General features: G+C 41.9%; 1 protein-coding gene across 1 annotated transcript in view; it reads right to left on the bottom strand.

Moving 5' to 3' along the window:
* The window catches only part of strc1 (stereocilin 1), a 47036-nt gene that overhangs the window by 687 nt on the left and 22800 nt on the right, over positions 1 to 23549 (bottom strand). The gene's annotated exons all lie outside the window — the stretch shown is intronic.

The raw sequence follows: 23549 nt of genomic DNA, 5'->3' as shown, positions 1-23549 counted from the left end.
CAAAAGCATTACAAATGTAGAGCTATGCAAAAATATAGTTCAGGCAGATTATCTGACTTAGAATATCATTAACAAAAAAAATAATCACAGTGAAAAATGACAATCACATCACTGTAGGCACTCTCTTCACACCTAGAGTATCCATGCATAGCATATCCAGCAAGGCATAATGTTCATAATCTCAGTTAGAAAAGAAAGCACACTGGAAACATCTAGAAGTACAATGAGAACAAAGTGCTGAAACCAGCAAGCAAACAACAGCAGCTATTGTCAGCCTTGATTTTGGGAGTTAAATTACAGTAATAATTTATACACTCACAGGTCACTTTATTAGGTATAGCTTGCTAGTACTGGTTTGGTCCCCTTTTGCCTTCAGAACTGCCTTAATTCTTAATTCCTCACAGATTTTGGTCTATACTGACGTGATAGCATCACACAGTTGATGCAGATTTGTTAGCTGCACATCCATAACGCGACTCTCCAGTTTTACCACATCTCACTGGTGTTCTACTGGATTGAGAGCTGGTGAACTCCTCCTACTGGAAACTGCCATCAGAAGATTGTACACTGTGGTCATAATGGGATGGATGTAATGAGCAACAGTACTCAGTCAGACTGTGGTGTTTAAATGATGCTCACATGGTACTAAGCGGCTCAAAGTGTGTGGAAAAAATGGGCAACAGGAGCAGAAAACAACTCTTGTCAGCTAGGAACAGAAAACCGAGGCTAAATTTCACACTGGGTCATCCAAAATTGGACAAACAGATTGGAGGGTCACAATTTGGCTTAAAAAGCATGGAAACACAAAAACGATTGTTGGTTCACTGTGTTCAAAGTTCAGGCTGCTGGTGGTGTGATAGATATATTTCCGTACCACACTTTGGGCAGGTTAGTACCAGCTAAGCATTGTTTTAACAACACACGCCTACCTGAGTATTGTTGTTGATGTGTCATGTTCATCCCATTATGACCACAGTGTAATGCACCATGTCACAAAGCTGAAATCATCTCAAACTGGTTTCTTGAGCATGACAATGAGCTCACTGCACTAAGAAACCCTCCACAGACACTAGATCTCAATCCAATTGAGCACTATAGCTGGACTGGCCATCGGGCATACCGGGCATTTGCCCGGTGGGCCGCTGGCGATTTTTTTTTAGGAAGGGTATATATAATGAAAGGTGTTGGATTGGCCAATTGGTCATGATCGACTCTGGGCTGGACCAATTACAGCCGAGGAGGCCGGATGCACCCTCTCCCTTGTTTAGCAATCACGTGATTTTCGCGCATTGCATGCCGGGAACTCGTGGCAAAACAATCCAAGCATTTGCAGCACCGCAAAACGTTCATTCTCCGGTTCCAATGCCTTCTTGTTTTTTCTTTGACGTACAAAAAGGAATGTACAAAAACAAAAGGAGAACAATGCCGGTCCGTACAAAGACAGACTCGACGAAAGGACAAAGAAAAGATACGAGGAAAAAATCAAAGGAGTGAAAGGGTTAGACCCTTACGAGCACACAGAGTGGACAAAAGACGTTAGCGTGCTGCCCAACTTTCACCACGCTCATATTTATAATTATACGGTTCTTGGAGTGAGTGCATACACTCATGAAGTTTAGTAACTTCAGGTCACTGCAACAAGCCCAGGTACAGTTTACCGACGGATGGGTACAGGACCTTGAAATGCACCGTGTAGAACGAAAGACCATCGTACGAACAAAGGTAAGTTTACCAGTCTCACAAATCGTCTCATAGATACACATTCGTTAACCGTTTATTACCATAACCTTTGAGCTCAACGGTAATTAATTAGTAGTGGAAATAATTTCTGGTAGCATTACAGAAATGTAGCAGTGACAATAATATTGTATGCTGTAATCGCACTGGACAATTAGTGATACAAAACAACTGTTTTATCCTGTGAATAAAAGTATATATTTTTGTCAATGTACCATGGTAATAACAGAAGCGAAACGCAATATTGTGTCAGGACAATTCACTATTTATGCACAATAAACACAATAAACAAAGGAGCATAGCGCAACAATTTCTGTTCAGCGCCAGACTTGCTTGTAACCTATATCACCAATTATGTTAAGAAAAATGACGTATTAACTACTACAAAACTCTGACCTTTGTGGGAATGCTTGGAGCAGACTAACATGTGAGCTGGAGTGTTGTGAGACGTTATATTTGGTATATCCAGACCATCCACCGCGGTAAAGTGAGCCGTCATTTGTGAGCCGCGGTCAAGCCAGCCGCCTCCTATCCGCCGCATAAATTTCCTTGCGCTTTTACACCAGTCTTTACGGTAGCGCCTTTTCGCTTTATGTGCCGATTGAAAGACTATACCCGCGCGCGCACAAATTACAATGTAGCAGCCCGATACAGTCAATACAATTATGGAAATGTCAGAAATTCATTAAAAATCATCCTGAGTAGTTGAGGTCCAACTTTCAACACATCCCCCCTCTGGGACACCTACTGTACCTGTGTGCCAGGTTTCACCCAGATTTACTGTAGAATTCCTCAGAAATTAAAGGGTACTTGTATTCAATGCAATACAGCCAATGCACTACAATTGTGTCAATTTTCAAAAATTCATTAAAAATCATCCTGAGTAGTTGATGTCCAACTTTCAACACATCCCCCCTCTGGGACACCTACTGTACCTGTGTGCCAAGTTTCATCCAGATTTACTGTAGAATTCCTCAGAAATTAATGGAAACATTTATTCAGTCTAATACAGCCAATGCACTACAATTGTGTCAATTTTCAAAAATTCATTAAAAATCATCCTGAGTAGTTGATGTCCAACTTTCAACAGATTCCTTCTCTGGGACACCTACTGTACCTGTGTGCCAGGTTTCAGCCAGATTTACTGTAGAATTCCTCAGAAATTAAAGGGTACTTGTATTCAATGCAATACAGCCAATACACTATAATTATGTCAATTTTCAAAAATTCATTAAAAATCATCCTGAGTAGTTGATGTCCAACTTTCAACACATCCCCCCTCTGGGACACCTACTGTACCTGTGTGCCAAGTTTCATCCAGATTTACTGTAGAATTCCTCAGAAATTAATGGAAACATTTATTCAATCTAATACAGTCAGTACAATAGAATTATGTCATTTTTCAAAAATTCCTTAAAAATCATCCTGAGTAGTTGATGTCCAACTTTCAACACATCCCTCCTCTAGGACACCTACTGTACCTGTGTGCCAAGTTTCATCCAGATTTACTGTAGATTTCCTCAGAAATTAATGGAAACATTTATTCAATCTAATACAGCCAATACACTACAATTGTGTCAATTTTCAAAAATTCATTAAAAATCATCCTGAGTAGTTGATGTCCAACTTTCAACACATCCCTCCTCTAGGACACCTACTGTACCTGTGTGCCAAGTTTCATCCAGATTTACTGTAGAATTCCTCAGAAATTAATGGAGACATTTATTCAATCTAATACAGCCAATACACTACAATTGTGTCAATTTTCAAAAATTCATTAAAAATCATCCTGAGTAGTTGATGTCCAACTTTCAACACATCCCTCCTCTAGGACACCTACTGTACCCGTGTGCCAAGTTTCATCCAGATTTACTGTAGAATTCCTCAGAAATTAATGGAGACATTTATTCAATCTAATACAGTCAGTACAATAGAATTATGTCATTTTTCAAAAATTCCTTAAAAATCATCCTGAGTAGTTGATGTCCAACTTTCAACACATCCCTCCTCTAGGACACCTACTGTACCTGTGTGCCAAGTTTCATCCAGATTTACTGTAGATTTCCTCAGAAATTAATGGAAACATTTATTCAATCTAATACAGCCAATACACTACAATTGTGTCAATTTTCAAAAATTCATTAAAAATCATCCTGAGTAGTTGATGTACAACTTTCAACACATCCCTCCTCTAGGACACCTACTGTACCTGTGTGCCAAGTTTCATCCAGATTTACTGTAGAATTCCTCAGAAATTAATGGAGACATTTATTCAATCTAATACAGCCAATACACTACAATTGTGTCAATTTTCAAAAATTCATTAAAAATCATCCTGAGTAGTTGATGTCCAACTTTCAACACATCCCTCCTCTAGGACACCTACTGTACCTGTGTGCCAAGTTTCATCCAGATTTACTGTAGAATTCCTCAGAAATTAATGGAGACATTTATTCAATCTAATACAGTCAGTACAATAGAATTATGTCATTTTTCAAAAATTCATTAAAAATCATCCTGAGTAGTTGATGTCCAACTTTCAACAGATTCCTTCTCTGGGACACCTACTGTACCTGTGTGCCAAGTTTCAGCCAGATTCACTGTAAAATTACTCAGAAATTAATGGACATTTATATGCAATTCAATACAGCCAATACACTACAATTATGGAAATTTCAAAAATTCATTAAAAATCATCCTGAGTAGTTGAGGTCCAACTTTCAACACATCCCTCCTCTAGGACACCTACTGTACCTGTGTGCCAAGTTTCATCCAGATTTACTGTAGAATTCCTCAGAAATTAATGGAGACATTTATTCAATCTAATACAGCCAATACACTACAATTGTGTCAATTTTCAAAAATTCATTAAAAATCATCCTGAGTAGTTGATGTCCAACTTTCAACACATCCCTCCTCTAGGACACCTACTGTACCTGTGTGCCAAGTTTCATCCAGATTTACTGTAGAATTCCTCAGAAATTAATGGAGACATTTATTCAATCTAATACAGTCAGTACAATAGAATTATGTCATTTTTCAAAAATTCATTAAAAATCATCCTGAGTAGTTGATGTCCAACTTTCAACAGATTCCTTCTCTGGGACACCTACTGTACCTGTGTGCCAAGTTTCAGCCAGATTCACTGTAAAATTACTCAGAAATTAATGGACATTTATATGCAATTCAATACAGCCAATACACTACAATTATGGAAATTTCAAAAATTCATTAAAAATCATCCTGAGTAGTTGAGGTCCAACTTTCAACACATCCCTCCTCCGGGAAACCTGCTGTACGTCTGGGCCAAGTTTCAGCCAGATTTACTGTAATATTCTTCAGAAATTGCAGGGAACTTATGTTCAGTGCAAGAAAGGCTGAAAGACGACCACCACTGAACAAGACACACAAGCTGAAACGTCAAGACTGGGCCAAGAAATATCTCAAGACTGATTTTTCTAAGGTTTTATGGACTGATGAAATGAGAGTGAGTCTTGATGGGCCAGATGGATGGGCCCGTGGCTGGATTGGTAAAGGGCAGATAGCTCCAGTCTGACTCAGACGCCAGCAAGGTGGAGGTGGAGTACTGGTTTGGGCTGGTATCATTAAAGATGAGCTTGTGGGGCCTTTTCGGGTTGAGGATGGAGTCAAGCTCAACTCCCAGTCCTACTGCCAGTTTCTGGAAGACACCTTCTTCAAGCAGTGGTACAGGAAGAAGTCTGCATCCTTCAAGAAAAATATGATTTTCATGCAGGACAATGCTCCATCACACGCGTCCAAGTACTCCACAGCGTGGCTGGCAAGAAAGGGTATAAAAGAAGAAAAACTAATGACATGGCTTCCTTGTTCACCTGATCTGAACCCCATTGAGAACCTGTGGTCCATCATCAAATGTGAGATTTACAAGGAGGGAAAACAGTACACCTCTCTGAACAGTGTCTGGGAGGCTGTGGTTGCTGCTGCACGCAATGTTGATGGTGAACAGATCAAAACACTGACAGAATCCATGGATGGCAGGCTTTTGAGTGCCCTTGCAAAGAAAGGTGGCTATATTGGTCGCTGATTTGTTGTTGTTTTGTTTTTGAATGTCGGCGAGGATTCCGCACGGCACTCCCCTCCATTCACCTCGCGAATCTCCGCTCTCTTCCAAACAAAGTCGACGAATTACTGCTCTTAAACCGGACTAACAAGGACTTTGCACGCTCTGCTGCCCTCTGCTTCACTGAAACCTGGCTCAGTGAGCGAGTCCCAGACGCTGTCTTAAATCTGCTGGGCTTCCAACTTCACCGGGCGGACCGCGAAACAGAGCTCTCAGGGAAAACAAAGGGTGGTGGAGTCTGCTTCTACATTAATGAAGGTTGGTGTACTGATGTCACAGTGTTACAGAAACACTGCAGCCCACACTTGGAAAGTTTTCTCATCAACTGTAAACCTTTTTATTCACCGCGGGAGTTTTCTTCCTTCATGCTGGTCGGAGTTTACATCCCTCCACAGGCCAACGCGAACAACGCACTGTGCGAGCTGGCTGACCAGATTACTACCCTGGAGAGGAAATTCCCGGATTCCTTTACAATTATTCTTGGGGATTTTAACAGAGCAAACCTAAACTACGAACTCCCTAAATACAGACAGCATATAGACTGCCCCACCAGGGACAACATCATACTGGATCACTGCTACACCACTCTAAAAGATGCCTATCGCTCTGTGCCCCGGGCAGCTTTGGGACATTCTGATCACTGCATGGTCCATCTTATTCCAGTTTATAGGCAAAAACTCAAACGTGCCAAGCCTGTAGTCAAAACTGTGAAGAAGTGGACTAACGCAGCAAAGCAGGAACTGCAGGACTGTTTTGACTCCACTGATTGGACTGTTTTTGAAGCTGCATCTGAGAACCTAGATGAGCTCACGGACACTGTGACATCATACATCAGTTTCTGTGAAGACGTGTGTGTGCCAACAAAGACCTTTTGCACATACAACAACAATAAACCATGGTTCACTCCTAAACTCCAACATCTTCGCAAGGCCAAGGAGGACGCCTACAGAAGTGGTGACAGGGTCCTGTACAAGCAAGCCAGGAACACACTGACCAAGGAGATCAAAGCAGCTAAAAGGATCTACTCCCAGAAGCTGGAAGTCAAGTCAAGTCAAGTCAAGTTTATTTATAGAGCACATTTAAAAACAACCAAGGCTGACCAAAGTGCTGTACAGTAAATACAGATAAAAATACAATAGAACACAATTTCGTAATAACACCTCGCTGATAAAAAATAAAATAAAAATATATAAAACAAATAAATTAAACCTTTCTAAAAGCCAATGAAAAGAGGTGAGTTTTAAGAGCGGTTTTAAAAGTTTCTACGCTTTTGGAGAGTCTGACGTGAGGAGGTAAACTGTTCCACAGTCTGGGTGCAGCCACAGCAAACGCCCTCTCTCCCTTTGTCTTTAATTTATACCTGGGAACATCTAAAAGCATCAGGTCGGCTGACCTCAAAGATCTCCTGGGGCGATAAGTTCTAAGGAGTTCTGACAGGTAAGAAGGTGCAGTGCCATTTAAAACCTTAAAAGCCAGCAATAAGATTTTAAAATCAATCCTAAAGGCAACTGGGAGCCAGTGGAGAGAGCAGAGAACCGGAGTGATGTGGTCTCTTTTTTTTGAACCGGTCAACAGGCGAGCGGCAGCGTTCTGCACCAGTTGAAGGCGATGTAGACAGGAACGATCTAGGCCAGCATAGAGGGAATTGCAGTAGTCTAGCCGTGAAGTAATAAAAGCATGGACCACTCTTTCTAGATCGTTCCTGCAAAGGTAAGACTTGACTTTGGCTAAAATCCGCAAATGATAAAAAGATCCCTTAACTACAGAGCTGATTTGTTTATCAAGTTTAAAAGCATTGTCAAAAATAACACCAAGACTCTTAATGGAAGAAGTGCAATCGGAGGTTAGGGGTCCCAAAAAGTCAAGAGAGAAGTTGGGATCTTTAGGAAGCCCAAACACAATGACTTCAGTTTTGCTTTCATTAAGGTGTAAGAAGTTAAGAGTCATCCAAGTCTTAATGTCAGACAAGCAGGAGAGTAGCGGCTGCAAAGAAACATTGCAGTTCAACCTCAGAGGGAGGTAGATCTGAATATCATCGGCAAAGATGTGGAAGGACACATTATGTTTACGGAGCACATCGCCCAGAGGGAGCAAGTACAGAATAAACAACAGGGGGCCTAGTATGGACCCCTGAGGTACGCCACAGGTTAAAGGAGCTCTGGGAGATGACAGTTCACCAAGGTGAACAGAAAAACTCCTATTATTCAAATAGGACTGGAAAAACTTTAAGACAGTGCCCTTTAAACCGACACAATGTTGAAGGCGGGATAGCAGTATGTTGTGATCAACAGTGTCGAAGGCTGCTGTCAGGTCCAGGGTTACTAAGACAGCAGCACAACCAGAGTCAACAGTTAAAAGCAAATCATTAAAAACTCTCAGAAGGGCGGTTTCTGTGCTATGCCGAGCTCTAAAACCAGACTGGAACTTCTCATAGAGATTGTTATTGTCAGGAAATAGCTGGAGCTGCGTGAGGGCGGCTCGTTCCAGTACTTTAGACAGAAAAGGCTCTCAGCCAACGAGCCTGCATCAGTGTGGAGGGGCCTGCAGGAAATCACCAGCTACAGACGCCCCCCACCCACTATTGAAGCAAACAAAGACCTGGCCAACGAGTTAAACACTTTCTATTGCAGGTTTGAGACGGACAGACTCCCACGCCCCACCCTCCCCTCCCCAGGGACATTGCTTCAGACATTGACCCCCAACACACCTTCCACCTCTCCCCCCTTCACCCTGCCCCTCCCCAATCAAGACTCAACGACCACCCCCACCCTCCCCAATCCAGACTCAACGACCACCACCACCCTCTCCATCCCAGACTCAACGACCTCCACCACACCTCTCACCCCCCTTTCCTCCTCCCTGAAACTAAGAATATACACTCAGGATGTGAGCCGACTATTCCAGAAACAGAAGCCCAGGAAAGCCCCCGGACCAGATGGCGTCTCACCCTCCTGCCTCAAAACCTGTGCTGAACAGCTGGCTCCCATCTTTACTCGCATCTTCAACAGATCCCTGGAGCTGTGTGAAGTTCCCTCCTGCTTCAAACGCTCCACCATCATCCCTGTTCCCAAGAAACCCACCATCACAGGACTGGATGACTACAGACCTGTCGCCTTGACGTCTGTGGTCATGAAATTCTTCGAACGACTGGTGTTAGCCCATCTGAAAGACATTACAGGCCACCAGCTGGACCCTCTGCAGTTTGCCTACCGGGCAAACAGGTCAGTGGATGATGCAGTGAACATGGGGCTGCATTACATCCTGCAACACCTTGACCGCCCGGGAACTTATGCCAGGGTCCTGTTTGTGGACTTTAGTTCGGCTTTTAACACCATTGTGCCTGAACTTCTTTCCTCCAAACTCTCCCAGCTCAGCGTGTCACCAGCTACCTGTCAGTGGATCACCAGCTTCCTGACAGACAGAAAGCAACAAGTGAGGCTGGGGGAGATCACCTCTGAAACCCGGTCCCTCAGTATTGGTGCCCCTCAAGGATGTGTCCTCTCACCACTACTGTTCTCCCTCTACACTAACGACTGCACCTCCAATAACTCTGCTGTCAAACTCCTAAAGTTTGCAGATGACACCACTGTCATTGGCCTCATTCAAGATGGTGATGAGTCTGCATACCGGCAGGAAGTTGAGCGGCTGGTACTCTGGTGCAGTCAGCACAATCTGGAGCTGAACACTCTTAAGACTGTAGAGATGACAGTGGACTTCAGGAGACATCCCTCAACTCTGCTCCCCCTCACCATATCAGACAGCCCTGTGTCGACTGTGAAGATCTTCAAGTTCCTGGGTACAACCATCTCCCAGGACCTGAAGTGGGAGACCAACATCAACTCCATCCTCAAAAAGACCCAGCAGAGGATGTACTTCCTGAGACAACTGGGGAAGTACAGTCTTCCACAGGAGCTGCTGATCCAGTTCTACACTGGTCATTGAGTCTGTCCTGTGCTCCTCCATCACAGTCTGGTATGGAGCAGCCACTAAACAGGACAGGAGCAGACTGCAGCGGACTGTACGGGCAGCAGAAAGGATCATCAGCGCCCCCCTGCCCTCCATCCAGGATCTGTACCTCTCAAGAACCAGGAAACGGGCAGGGAAAATCATCGCAGACCCCTCACACCCTGCACACAGACTTTTTGATCTGCTGCCCTCTGGCAGACGGTACAGAAGCCTGCAGACCAGGACCACCCGACACAGGAACAGTTTCTTTCCCCTCGCCATCTCCCTTCTTAACAGTTGACCTGTCACACTGCTCCCACTGCCAGACTGCAACTGCACCTTATGTACATTTTGTAGTATTCATTCCACCTCATTCATTTCTGTATTTTATGTATATAAGTTTAGATTCGTTATTTATAGTTGGTTTACATAGCTTTGTGTATGTATGTGTAATGTGTATATATAGACACTTATGTGTGTGTGTGTGTGTGTGTGTGTGTGTGTGTGTGTGTGTGTGTGTGTGTGTGTGTGTGTGTGTGTGTGTGAGATTTACATTGCTGTGCTTGAGAGCCACCATCTACCAGAACCAAATTCCCTGTATGTGTCTGCACATATACTTGGCCAATAAACACGATTCTGATTCTGATTCTGAGATGTATATTTGTGAATGTGGAGATGTTATATTGGTTTCACTGGTAAAAATAAATAATTGAAATGGGTATATATTTGTTTTTTGTTAAGTTGCCTAATAATTATGCACAGTAATAGTCACCTGCACACACAGATATCCCTCTAAAATAACTAAAACTAAAAACAAACTAAAAACTACTTCCAAAAACATTCAGCTTTGATATTAATGAGTTTTTTGGGTTCATTGAGAACATGGTTGTTGTTCAATAATAAAATGATTCCTCAAAAATACAACTTGCCTAATAATTCTGCACTCCCTGTAGGTCTGTTGACAGAGCTCTGTACAGGTCTGCTCGAGCTGACCTGAAAAGGGGTCCCACCTGTCCAGCAACAACACATGGCATGGAATAATAGACATCATAAACCACAGAGGCAGAACTGTGAAAACAGAAAACCTGAGTGTGCAGCTAGCAGAGGACATAAACAGCTTCTTTGCCCGCTTTGAAACACCACAACAGCAGTTTAACTGCCATAAATGTAAATTATGTCAGTTTGTTTAATTTATTGTGTTCATTTATGTTATTTATTTTCTTTATTTATTGTTCCTTTTGGGGTAGGAACTAAGGTTCATTCTGTGTTGCACACAGGCCTTTTTAAGTGACGTAAAGGGAAGTAAAAAGCATGTGCAAGAAGCTAAGTTAATAAGTTAACTAAGGCAGAAGAAGGAATAAATAAGCAGTTTAAAGTAAAAGAAAGCTGCAAAGAAGAAGAAATTGGGAATTATTTTTGTTAAGTTTTGTTCCTGAAGCGGACTCATTCCCTCACGGTTACGTGCAGCCAGCGAGGTACGTTAACTGTGTTTGTTTATCGCGTATTTGTTAACTTGGGTTTAAATGTTTATTTGTAATATTTATGTTGGTCATTCTGTACTTTTATGTAATAACAGTTTGACGGTGGATTTTATGGTGTTTCTGAGGAGAAGTGTGACAGAAGAATAAATCCATCTGTGAATGAAGAACCGTGGTGTCGTGTATTAACTGGAGGGAGTGATAGTCAAACTCGGACCTGCCCAGACTCGCCCTATCAGCGCAAATTCGACAGCTCATCAAGACGGGAACACAGATAAGCCACTGTTTAGGACACACAGGTTCATAAGGTTTTCATGAAGAAGTCTATAAGCCAGACTCTAAAGTTTTTGGTCTGAAAAGTAACACAAGAGTTGGAAACTAAAAGGAACTGTGTATAGCCTGGCAGCCACGCTGTTTCACGTATATGAATGTGCATTTACGTAAGAGATGTAAATTCATGTTCAGCTGAATAATTATAGTTGGCTCTGAAAGGGCAGAAGTAAACTTTGTACATTTTAACAGAAATTCAGTTTGTATTTATGGTTCAGTGTCTTTTAAGAACTCTGTTAAGTGTACTTACTCTGTAATATTCTACATGTATGGGCTAATTTGAATGAGAGTGACTTCATTTAGTTAAGCTCATTCTTTCAGTATTCACAAATGTTGTTGCAGCTTGCTCTTCTATGCTGCCTGTGTATATCTGTGTCTAAATAATCAAAATGTCACATACAAGTAAAGAAGCTCAGGGTGCAGTAGCTGCTCCGGAAGAAGAGACTGAGTTAGAACAGACAGGTGAATCAAATATCGGGCAAAATATAGCACCACCTGAAGAGCCTCGTAGAAGTGAAAGAGCCCGAACATTAACAGAAAAAGGAAAAGAGTTTCAGAAAGAGCAAATCAAAGGGCTATTGCTTCGCTTTGACAGCAAATATGAACGATGGAAAGCTCTGATTAAGGTAGCTAAAAGATCTGTATTAAAACAGGATCCTAGTGACATCCTACAAGAACACATCACCAGTATTCAAAGGGAATTATCTGAGTTGAACATTGCTTATGATGATTACAGAAGAATTGATCAACCAGCCCATGACATGCGTCGCAAGATGGATAACTGCATCTCGATCACAAAGACTGTAGTACAAAATGCTCAATCTGAAATGCAGGGAACAGCGGAGGAGTTGATTTGGCCAGATAATAGTTCTGTATTCTCATCGTCAGCCTCCAGTGTTTCACTTCCTGCCTCTAATGGTTCTAAAGCTTCTTCTATTCACTCAAACGTATCTTCACTTAGAAGACAAGAAGCTGCTGCCGAGTATGCAGCTACACAGGCTGTACTGCAGATTATGGCTGAACAAGAGGGCCACGAAGAGAAACTGCAAAACCTTGAAGCTGAAGAGAGGTTGATCATTGCAGACCAAGAAGCAGCAGCATTAGCTCGTCGTCTTGAAGGAGAAAGGGAAGAAACTGAACGTAGGCTAGAAAGAGAGAAACAAGAGGCTGCTCTCTTAAAGAAACAGCAAGAAGAGAATGCTGCAAGAAGAAGGTCTGTAGAAAACCTAAAGAGAGAACTTGAGCGTTTGGAAAATTTGAAAAGGCTGAATGCAGCCAAAGCAAGGCTTCAAGTATATGATGAGAGTGAGCTCAGTCCAGCCCAAGGGAATGCTGCACAGAGCCTGGATCTACATAAGGTTATGCAGCCACTCAATCAGGTGAAGCCTGAGGACCAGCACTCACAACCACCAAAGGATGCAGTGCTAACACATGTGCTCCACGATAGCACAGGAGAGCTCGTGAAGGTCTTAGCTGAGGCTATATCAGCAAATAGGCTACCCATTCCACAGCCCACAGTTTTTAGTGGTGATCCACTCAAGTTTAATCATTGGAAGTCATCCTTCCAAACTCTTATTGAAAAGAAAAACATTCCAAGCTCGGAGAAAATATTCTTCCTCCAGAAATATGTTGGAGGAGCAGCTAGAGAGGCATTAGAAGGTTATTTTCTGATTGGTTCAGATACTGCATATGTTGCTGCATGGGAACTCCTCAATGAGCGATACGGCCAGCCTTTTATGATTGCCAAAGCCTGCCGAGACAAATTACATGCCTGGCCAAAGATAGCATCAAGAGAGAGCGCTGACTTAAGGAAATTTGTGGACTTTTTACGCAGTTGTGAATGTGCCATGGCTCACAATGAGAGTCTGCGTATTCTTGATGATGGCATTGAAAACCAAAAACTGACAGCCAAGTTGCCTGATTGGTTAAGCAGCAGATGGAACCGAAAAGCCACACAGTATCAGCTGGAGCATGGAAGGTTCCCAGATTTCAAGTATTTCGTAACTTTCCTGACTTTGGAGGCTAGTATTGCTTGTAACCCTGTTACATCTTACTATGCTTTGCGGCAAGGGGAGCCAGAAAGGACAAGATCTAAACCTCAGAATGTAGTGACCTCTAAGAACCAAGCAGCAAATGCAAGGATTTTTACAACTAACACCACTGAGAAGAGCATAAGCACATGTATGTTTTGTAAGAAAACAGGGCATGTCTTGCACAAGTGCCGTAGACTAACTGCAAGGCCAGTTGCTGACAGAGTGAAGTTCATACAAGGTGAGAAACTGTGCTTTGGCTGTTTGAGTCCTGGCCATCAATCCAAGCATTGCAGCAACCGGATGGTCTGCGACACCTGCTCAAAGCGCCACCCCACATGCTTACATGAGGGTCGCTCAAAGCAAAAGGAAAATGACGAGACAAGTTGCAGTAAAGAAAGAAAGCCACAATCGCCGCAAGACACCACTCACGAAACCACATCCAATAGAGTTGTGCATGATGGTAACAGTGCTCAGACTTCAGCAATAGTTCCTGTTTATGCATCAATGCCAAGTGATTCAAACAAAGAAGTCCTTGTCTATGCTCTGTTAGATTCACAAAGTGATTCTTCATTCATTCTTGAAGAAGTGGTAGATGCTCTTGATGTTAATGCAGAGCCAGTCAAGTTGAAGCTGTCTACAATGTCTTCCAAGGAGACAATTGTACCATGCAAAAGACTCAAAGGTCTACAAATAAGAGGGTTATCTTCTTCTAAGAAGATCGCAGTGCCAACGGTCTACACTCGTGAATTCATACCTGCCAATCGTACACACATTCCAACACCAGAGACTGCAAAGGCATGGCCTCATTTAGAGCATCTTGCGGAACACATTGCCCCGCCGAAGAAATGTGAAATCGGTCTTCTTATCGGGTATAACTGTCCACAAGCACTAATGCCTAGAGAAGTTGTATGTGGTGAGGACAACCAGCCCTTCGCACAGAAAACTGACGTAGGCTGGAGCATAGTGAGCTATGGTGATCCAGGTGAACACTACAGTGATGCAATAGGAGTAAGTCACCGCATCATTGTAAAGCAAGTGACCCCTGAACCCAAAGTAACAAGTAAGTTGAAGAGCGAAGTTCATTATGTTTGCAAAACAAGAATTAAGGAGATGACTGCTCCAGAAGACATACTTAAGGTGCTGGAATCTGACTTCAGTGAAAGGCTTGGAGAAGAGACAAATCTCTCGCAAGAAGATCTCCGGTTTTTGACTAAAATGAAAGAAGAAATTAAGCACAAAGAAGACGGACATCTTGAAATTCCTCTGCCTTTTAAACAGAGCAGGCCAGAGCTACCAAATAACAAGCCAAGTGCTGTTCAACGCCTCATGTGCTTGGAAAAGAAGCTCAAGAGAGACCAGAAATATCGGAGAGACTACATGAACTTCACGGAAGACATTATCAGTCGTGGTGAAGCAGAAAAGGTCCCAGAAAAAGAGCTTGATAAACGATCAGCTTGGTATATTCCCCACCATGGCGTATACCACCCTCAAAAGCCAGAGAAACTGCGAGTGGTCTTTGATTGCTCGGCAAGATTTCAAGACATGTCATTGAATGACTACCTTCTTACAGGGCCAGAGCTCACAAACACCTTGGTGGGAGTTCTTTGTAGATTTCGAAAGGGCCCAGTCGCTATTATGTGTGATGTGGAACGAATGTTTCATCAATTCCATGTAAAGCCTGAAGACCAAGACTACTTGAGGTTCTTATGGTGGGAGAATGGTGATCTTGAGTCTCCGCCATCAGTTTTTCGGATGAAAGTCCATTTGTTTGGAGCAGCTTCCTCACCTGGCTGTGCCAATTTTGGACTTAAACATCTAGCCACAGAAGGTCAAGATCGATTTAACCAAAGCACTGTCAAGTTCATCCGAAGAGATTTTTATGTTGATGATGGACTGGTGAGTGTAAGGTCTGATGCTGAGGCAATCAAGCTGATCAAGGAAGCAAGAGAGCTTTGCAGCACAGGCAAGCTTAGACTACACAAGTTCATTTCCAACAGCAAGAAGGTATTGGAGTCAATACCAAAGGAAGAGTGTGCAGACAGTGTCAAAGAACTGGACATAGATTTAGGGGAGCCACTCCTAGAAAGAGCACTGGGCGTGCAATGGTGCGTATCCTCTGATGACTTTCAGTTCAGAGTAACTGTCAAGAAACACCCAATGACGAGAAGGGGAGTGCTATCCACAGTAGCTTCCATCTACGATCCTTTGGGTTTCGTAGCACCGTTTGTTTTGCGTGGGAAGTTGATCTTGCAACAGTTGAGTCGAGAGAAAGCTAGTTGGGATGAACCACTTTCAGAGGAGTGCAGATCACAGTGGCAGTCATGGTTACAAGATCTCCATAACTTGTGTCAAGTAAAGATTAAGAGGTGCTACATACCAGCAAGCTTCATAGATGTCAAGCAGTACGAGTTACATCACTTCTCAGATGCTAGCTTCACAGGTTATGGGGAGTGCACTTATCTAAGAGCAGTGGACTCTAATGGCAGCGTACACTGCTCACTTGTCATGGGGAAAGCACGTGTTGCCCCCACTAAGGTCACAACAGTTCCAAGGCTTGAGTTGTCTGCAGCAGTGGTTGCTGCGAAGATGGGTGCCATCTTAAAACATGAGCTCGAAATAGACAACCTTAAGGAATATTATTGGACTGATTCAAAGGTTGTTCTCGGGTACATTAATAATGATGCCAGACGCTTTCATGTTTTCGTGGCAAATAGGATCCAGAGAATCAAAGCCACCACAGATGTCAACCAGTGGTATCATGTGCAGTCCGAAGACAATCCGGCGGACCATGCTTCGAGAGGGTTATCGGCAGATCGGCTCGTTGCTTCAAATTGGTTCACTGGCCCAGACTTTCTGTGGGAAAGGGAGCTACCCACAAGAGATGCTAAGGTGGGAGAGGTTAGTGATACTGATCCAGAACTTCGAAGGGCTCAGGTGCTCAACACCAGCGCAAGGATAAATAGAACATTGTTGGACCGCCTGACTAAGTTTTCTGACTGGAAAAGAGTTGTTAAGGCTATTGCTTGTCTTAAACGTCATGCTAAGCAAGTTAAGGGTCTTAGTCCCAAACTCAATGGAAGTACAAGTGTTGAGGAAAGACAACAAGCTGAACTTTTCCTAATCAGATTGGCCCAAACAGAAGTATTCAGCAGTGAAATCAAGAATTTACAGCAATCCAAGGACGTAAAATCCAAAGACAAAGCAAACAAGCTATGCAAATTAAGTCCATTTTTGGATGAGCAGGGTGTGCTGAGAGTAGGCGGACGCTTAACAAGAAGTGATCTTCATACACATGTTAAACATCCTGCTATTCTGCCAAAAACAAGTCACGTGTCTTCTTTATTGATCAAGCATTATCATGAGAAAGTACAGCATCAAGGAAGAGGTATGACTGTAAATGAGTTGCGATCTAATGGGATATGGGTCATTGGATGCAGCAGTGCAGTTGCCTCACATATCTTTAAGTGCGTCACATGCAGAAAGTATAGAAGGAACATACAAGATCCAAAAATGGCAGACTTGCCAGAGGACAGAATGGAAATGACCCCTCCATTCACATATTGTGGCATGGATTGCTTTGGACCATTCTATGTGAGGGATGCAAGAAAGGAACTGAAGAAGTATGGTCTTCTCTTCACTTGTATGTGTTGCAGAGCTGTACATATCGAAATGCTTGATGACCTCAGTTCAGATGCCTTCATCAATGCATTGCGCGTATTCATTGCAATACGTGGGAATGTAAGGCAGTTGAGATGTGATCAAGGTACCAACTTTGTGGGTGCAAAAAGAGAGTTCATGGACTCAATGAAGAACTGGGATCATGAGCAGGTGAAGGAATATGGCTGTGAGTTTGTAATGAATCCCCCATCGTCAAGCCATATGGGAGGAATTTGGGAGAGGCAAATAAGGACAATCAGAAGTGTTCTAACAGCAATTCTTGATCAGTCTGCTAAAAGACTTGACACCGCCTCACTTAGGACTTTTTTGTATGAAGTGATGGCTATTATAAATAGCAGACCGCTGACAACAGAGCACCTGAATGATCCAACAAGTCTTGAACCGCTCACACCAAATCACATTCTTCTGATGAAGTCTAACATCATATTGCCACCTCCGGGTCAGTTCGTGAGTCAAGATTTATACCTGCGTAAGAGATGGCGTCAGGTGCAGTTCTTGGCGAATGAGTTTTGGACAAGGTGGAGGAGGGAGTACCTTCTTAATCTCCAGCAAAGACAGATATGGCATGGGGATAAAAGGAACACCAATGTCAATGACATTGTTATTCTTCAAGAGGACAGTGCTCCGCGAAATCACTGGAGACTAGCAAGAGTCACGGAGGTGTACCCCAGCTCTGATGGAAGGGTCAGAAAGGTAAAGCTGTTGGTTAGTGACTCAACTTTGGACAAACAGGGAAAACGCACAACTAGGCCAGTTTATCTTGAAAGGCCAGTGCAAAAAATAGTACTACTTGTTGAAGCAGAATAAGCATGTGTTAAACTAAATGCTTATAACTTGAAGATGCAAATCTGTGAAGAAATCTCAAGTTGAGATTTGGTGGGAGTTTAACTGCCATAAATGTAAATTATGTCAGTTTGTTTAATTTATTGTGTTCATTTATGTTATTTATTTTCTTTATTTATTGTTCCTTTTGGGGTAGGAACTAAGGTTCATTCTGTGTTGCACACAGGCCTTTTTAAGTGACGTAAAGGGAAGTAAAAAGCATGTGCAAGAAGCTAAGTTAATAAGTTAACTAAGGCAGAAGAAGGAATAAATAAGCAGTTTAAAGTAAAAGAAAGCTGCAAAGAAGAAGAAATTGGGAATTATTTTTGTTAAGTTTTGTTCCTGAAGCGGACTCATTCCCTCACGGTTACGTGCAGCCAGCGAGGTACGTTAACTGTGTTTGTTTATCGCGTATTTGTTAACTTGGGTTTAAATGTTTATTTGTAATATTTATGTTGGTCATTCTGTACTTTTATGTAATAACAGTTTGACGGTGGATTTTATGGTGTTTCTGAGGAGAAGTGTGACAGAAGAATAAATCCATCTGTGAATGAAGAACCGTGGTGTCGTGTATTAACTGGAGGGAGTGATAAGCAGCATTCATCTGCCTCAGCCCTGCTCCCATCCTCATCCTCACCTGGTTCCTGCACCGCTCCATTCACTGTAACGGAGCACGATGTCAGATGAGTGTTCCTAGCAGTGAACCCCAGGAAGGCGTCCAGACGGAATAAGTGGTAAAGTGCTAAGACCATGTGCCCACCAGCTCACCTTCATCTCCACCAGAATCTTCAACCTCTCACTGGATGAAGCAGCCATCCCATCCTGTCTAAAATCAGCCACAATCATCCCAGTACCAAAGAAGTCTCCCATCACCAGCCTGAACTATTATTGCCCTGTGGCCCTCACACCGGTAATCATGAAATGCTTTGAGAGACTAGTCCTTCAGCACACCAAGGATTACCTCCCCCCAGAATTCGACACCCACCAGTTTGCATACCGTGCAAACAGATTCACAGAAGATGCCATCACCCTCCACTCGGTGCTGAGTCACCTAGAACAGCGGCAGAGCTACGCCAGAATGCTCTTTGTGGACTACAGCTCACCCTTCCACCACTCGCCCATTGAGAGCCTACTAACTTACTGCATCACAGTATGGTACAGCAGCTGCACTAAGGCGGATAGAGCCACCCTCCCAGCATGTTTGCAATGAGTAGGAGATGCTCTGTATCTCACTGTACAACTGTATAGTGACAAAGGTATTGGGTTCTTTTCTAAAAATTGCTATAAACAGAGGAACCCAAACTGATGAAAAGTGGCAAATATTTTTTTTCAAATGACTATTTTTAGTGGATTTTTGATATAGAAGCAGAATGACAGAATGTTAAAAGAAGTTACTTTTAGTCATTCTAAGCTGGGCATTGCGTTCTCTGGCTGTTCAAAGCCATGGAACTTTAGACTTTCCAAGCAAATAATGATGGCCATACTGATGTTCTTTTCAGTACATTTTACTTTATGTTCATTTTCATTTTTATGATGTTTCTATTTTTACATAATTCCTCCCACATAGCAAAATTGGTATGGCCTGGATCTGTCCCACACAATGTGCTTACACATGGCCTGCGTACCGCAAAGAATGACGGCCCTATGGTGGCCCAGATCTGGTTTACCAGAGGTGGCCCACACATGAGCCAGCACAAGGCCAGTTGCAGACACACTGCTGGCCCAGAACAGTTTCAGCTCTGGCCCCAGATGTCAGCCTAATGTGTACCTTAGCCATGTAAGCCATGTAATAACAACATGTGCTGGAACATAATAGTGCAAAAGTAACATGACGAAACTCTGTTCAGACAGTGAATGGACTGATTCTTATACAGCACTTTTTTACTCACCCATATTACTCAAAGTGCTCTATACAACATGTCACATTCACCCAATCAGGCCAAATGTGGCATGCCATCACATAAACAGTGCCATCTTACCATGCCAGAAGTCAGCCAGCAGTGCCGGCTTGACACCAGATCCAGGCAAGACCCGTCTGCTATGTGGGATGACTTGTTCTTTTGGCATTTTAGTTGTGGATTATGTTTGGACTGTGTCTCTTGCCCTTTCAGTATTGTTTCCTTGTGCTTCTAAGTGTCCCTTTGTTTCTTTTTAGGTTATGTAGTATGGATTAGAGATATTTTGTATGTTGTTTTTGTTTAATAAATCCGCCTTTTGGATTATTCCCTGATGTGCCTGAGTTCTGTTATTTAGTGTCACTTTGAAAGGACACACATCCAGCATTGACATATAATTGTTCTTTCAATTTTTGATAAAGATTACAGTGAATTGAGATGTAACTTGGCCCAGAGGTACAGTAGGACGCCCAGAGTAAGAAAGTGTTGAAAGTTGGACCTCAACTATTATGGATGATTTTTAATGAATTTTTGAAATTTCCATAATTGTAGTGTATTGGCTGTATTGAATTGCATATAAATGTCCTTTAATTTCTGAGGAATTTTACAGTGAATCTGGATGAAACTTGGCACACAGGTACAGTAGGTGTCCTAGAGGAGGGATGTGTTGAAAGTTGGACATCAACTACTCAGGATGATTTTTAAGGAATTTTTGAAAATTGACACAATTGTAGTGCATTGGCTGTATTAGATTGAATAAATGTTTCCATTAATTTCTGAGGAATTCTACAGTAAATCTGGATGAAACTTGGCACACAGGTACAGTAGGTGTCCCAGAGGGGGGATGTGTTGAAAGTTGGACATCAACTACTCAGGATGATTTTTAATTAATTTCTGAAAATTGACACATTTGTAGTGCATTGGCTGTATTAGATTGAATAAATGTTTCCATTAATTTCTGAGGAATTCTACAGTAAATCTGGATGAAACTTGGCACACAGGTACAGTAGGTGTCCCAGAGGGGGGATGTGTTGAAAGTTGGACATCAACTACTCAGGATGATTTTTAATGAATTTTTGAAAATTGACACAATTGTAGTGCATTGGCTGTATTAGATTGAATAAATGTCTCCATTAATTTCTGAGGAAATCTACAGTAAATCTGGATGAAACTTGGCACACAGGTACAGTAGGTGTCCCAGAGGGGGGATGTGTTGAAAGTTGGACATCAACTACTCAGGATGATTTTTCATGAATTTTTGAAAATTGACACATTTGTAGTGCATTGGCTGTATTAGATTGAATAAATGTTTCCATTAATTTCTGAGGAATTCTACAGTAAATCTGGATGAAACTTGGCACACAGGTACAGTAGGTGTCCTAGAGGAGGGATGTGTTGAAAGTTGGACATCAACTACTCAGGATGATTTTTAATGAATTTTTGAAAATTGACATAATTCTATTGTATTGACTGTATTGAATTGAATATAAGTTTCCTTTAATTTCTGAGGAATTCTACAGTAAATCTGGATGAAAATTGGCACACAGGTACAGTAGGTGTCCCAGAGAAGGGATGTGTTGAAAGTTGGACATCAACTAATCAGGATGATTTTTAATGAATTTTTGAAAATTGACATAATTCTATTGTACTGACTGTATTAGATTGAATAAATGTTTCCATTAATTTCTGAGGAATTCTACAGTAAATCTGGATGAAACTTGGCACACAGGTACAGTAGGTGTCCCAGAGGGGGGATGTGTTGAAAGTTGGACATCAACTACTCAGGATGATTTTTCATGAATTTTTGAAAATTGACATAATTAAATTGTATTGGCTGACTGCATTGGATACAAGTACCCTTTAATTTCTGAGGAATTCTACAGTAAATCTGGATGAAACTTGGCACACAGGTACAGTAGGTGTCCTAGAGGAGGGATGTGTTGAAAGTTGTACATCAACTACTCAGGATGATTTTTAATTAATTTCTGAAAATTGACACATTTGTAGTGCATTGGCTGTATTAGATTGAATAAATGTTTCCATTAATTTCTGAGGAATTCTACAGTAAATCTGGATGAAACTTGGCACACAGGTACAGTAGGTGTCCCAGAGGGGGGATGTGTTGAAAGTTGGACATCAACTACTCAGGATGATTTTTCATGAATTTTTGAAAATTGACATAATTAAATTGTATTGGCTGACTGCATTGGATACAAGTACCCTTTAATTTCTGAGGAATTCTACAGTAAATCTGGATGAAACTTGGCACACAGGTACAGTAGGTGTCCTAGAGGAGGGATGTGTTGAAAGTTGTACATCAACTACTCAGGATGATTTTTAATTAATTTCTGAAAATTGACACATTTGTAGTGCATTGGCTGTATTAGATTGAATAAATGTTTCCATTAATTTCTGAGGAATTCTACAGTAAATCTGGATGAAACTTGGCACACAGGTACAGTAGGTGTCCCAGAGGGGGGATGTGTTGAAAGTTGGACATCAACTACTCAGGATGATTTTTAATGAATTTTTGAAAATTGACATAATTAAATTGTATTGGCTGACTGCATTGGATACAAGTACCCTTTTATTTCTGAGGAATTCTACAGTAAATCTGGCTGAAACCTGGCACACAGGTACAGTAGGTGTCCTAGAGGAGGGATGTGTTGAAAGTTGTACATCAACTACTCAGGATGATTTTTAATTAATTTCTGAAAATTGACACATTTGTAGTGCATTGGCTGTATTAGATTGAATAAATGTTTCCATTAATTTCTGAGGAATTCTACAGTGAATCTGGATGAAACTTGGCACACAGGTACAGTAGGTGTCCCAGAGGGGGGATGTGTTGAAAGTTGGACCTCAACTACTCAGGATGATTTTTAATGAATTTTTGAAAATTGACATAATTAAATTGTATTGGCTGACTGCATTGGATACAAGTACCCTTTTATTTCTGAGGAATTCTACAGTAAATCTGGCTGAAACCTGGCACACAGGTACAGTAGGTGTCCCAGAGGGGGGATGTGTTGAAAGTTGGACATCAACTACTCAGGATGATTTTTAATGAATTTTTGAAAATTGACACAATTGTAGTGCATTGGCTGTATTAGATTGAATAAATGTCTCCATTAATTTCTGAGGAAATCTACAGTAAATCTGGATGAAACTTGGCACACAGGTACAGTAGGTGTCCCAGAGGGGGGATGTGTTGAAAGTTGGACATCAACTACTCAGGATGATTTTTCATGAATTTTTGAAAATTGACACATTTGTAGTGCATTGGCTGTATTAGATTGAATAAATGTTTCCATTAATTTCTGAGGAATTCTACAGTAAATCTGGATGAAACTTGGCACACAGGTACAGTAGGTGTCCTAGAGGAGGGATGTGTTGAAAGTTGGACATCAACTACTCAGGATGATTTTTAATGAATTTTTGAAAATTGACAATTCTATTGTATTGACTGTATTGAATTGAATATAAGTTTCCTTTAATTTCTGAGGAATTCTACAGTAAATCTGGATGAAAA

Source organism: Mchenga conophoros, linkage group LG1 (genome assembly GCF_057382185.1).
Source record: "Mchenga conophoros isolate Kocher_MC1m ecotype Shallow Benthic linkage group LG1, M_conophoros_male_GT1.1, whole genome shotgun sequence".
Classification (NCBI taxonomy): domain Eukaryota; kingdom Metazoa; phylum Chordata; class Actinopteri; order Cichliformes; family Cichlidae; genus Mchenga; species Mchenga conophoros.
Note: the sequence above shows the minus strand (reverse complement) of the source record. Positions and strands in the feature narration are given on the sequence as shown.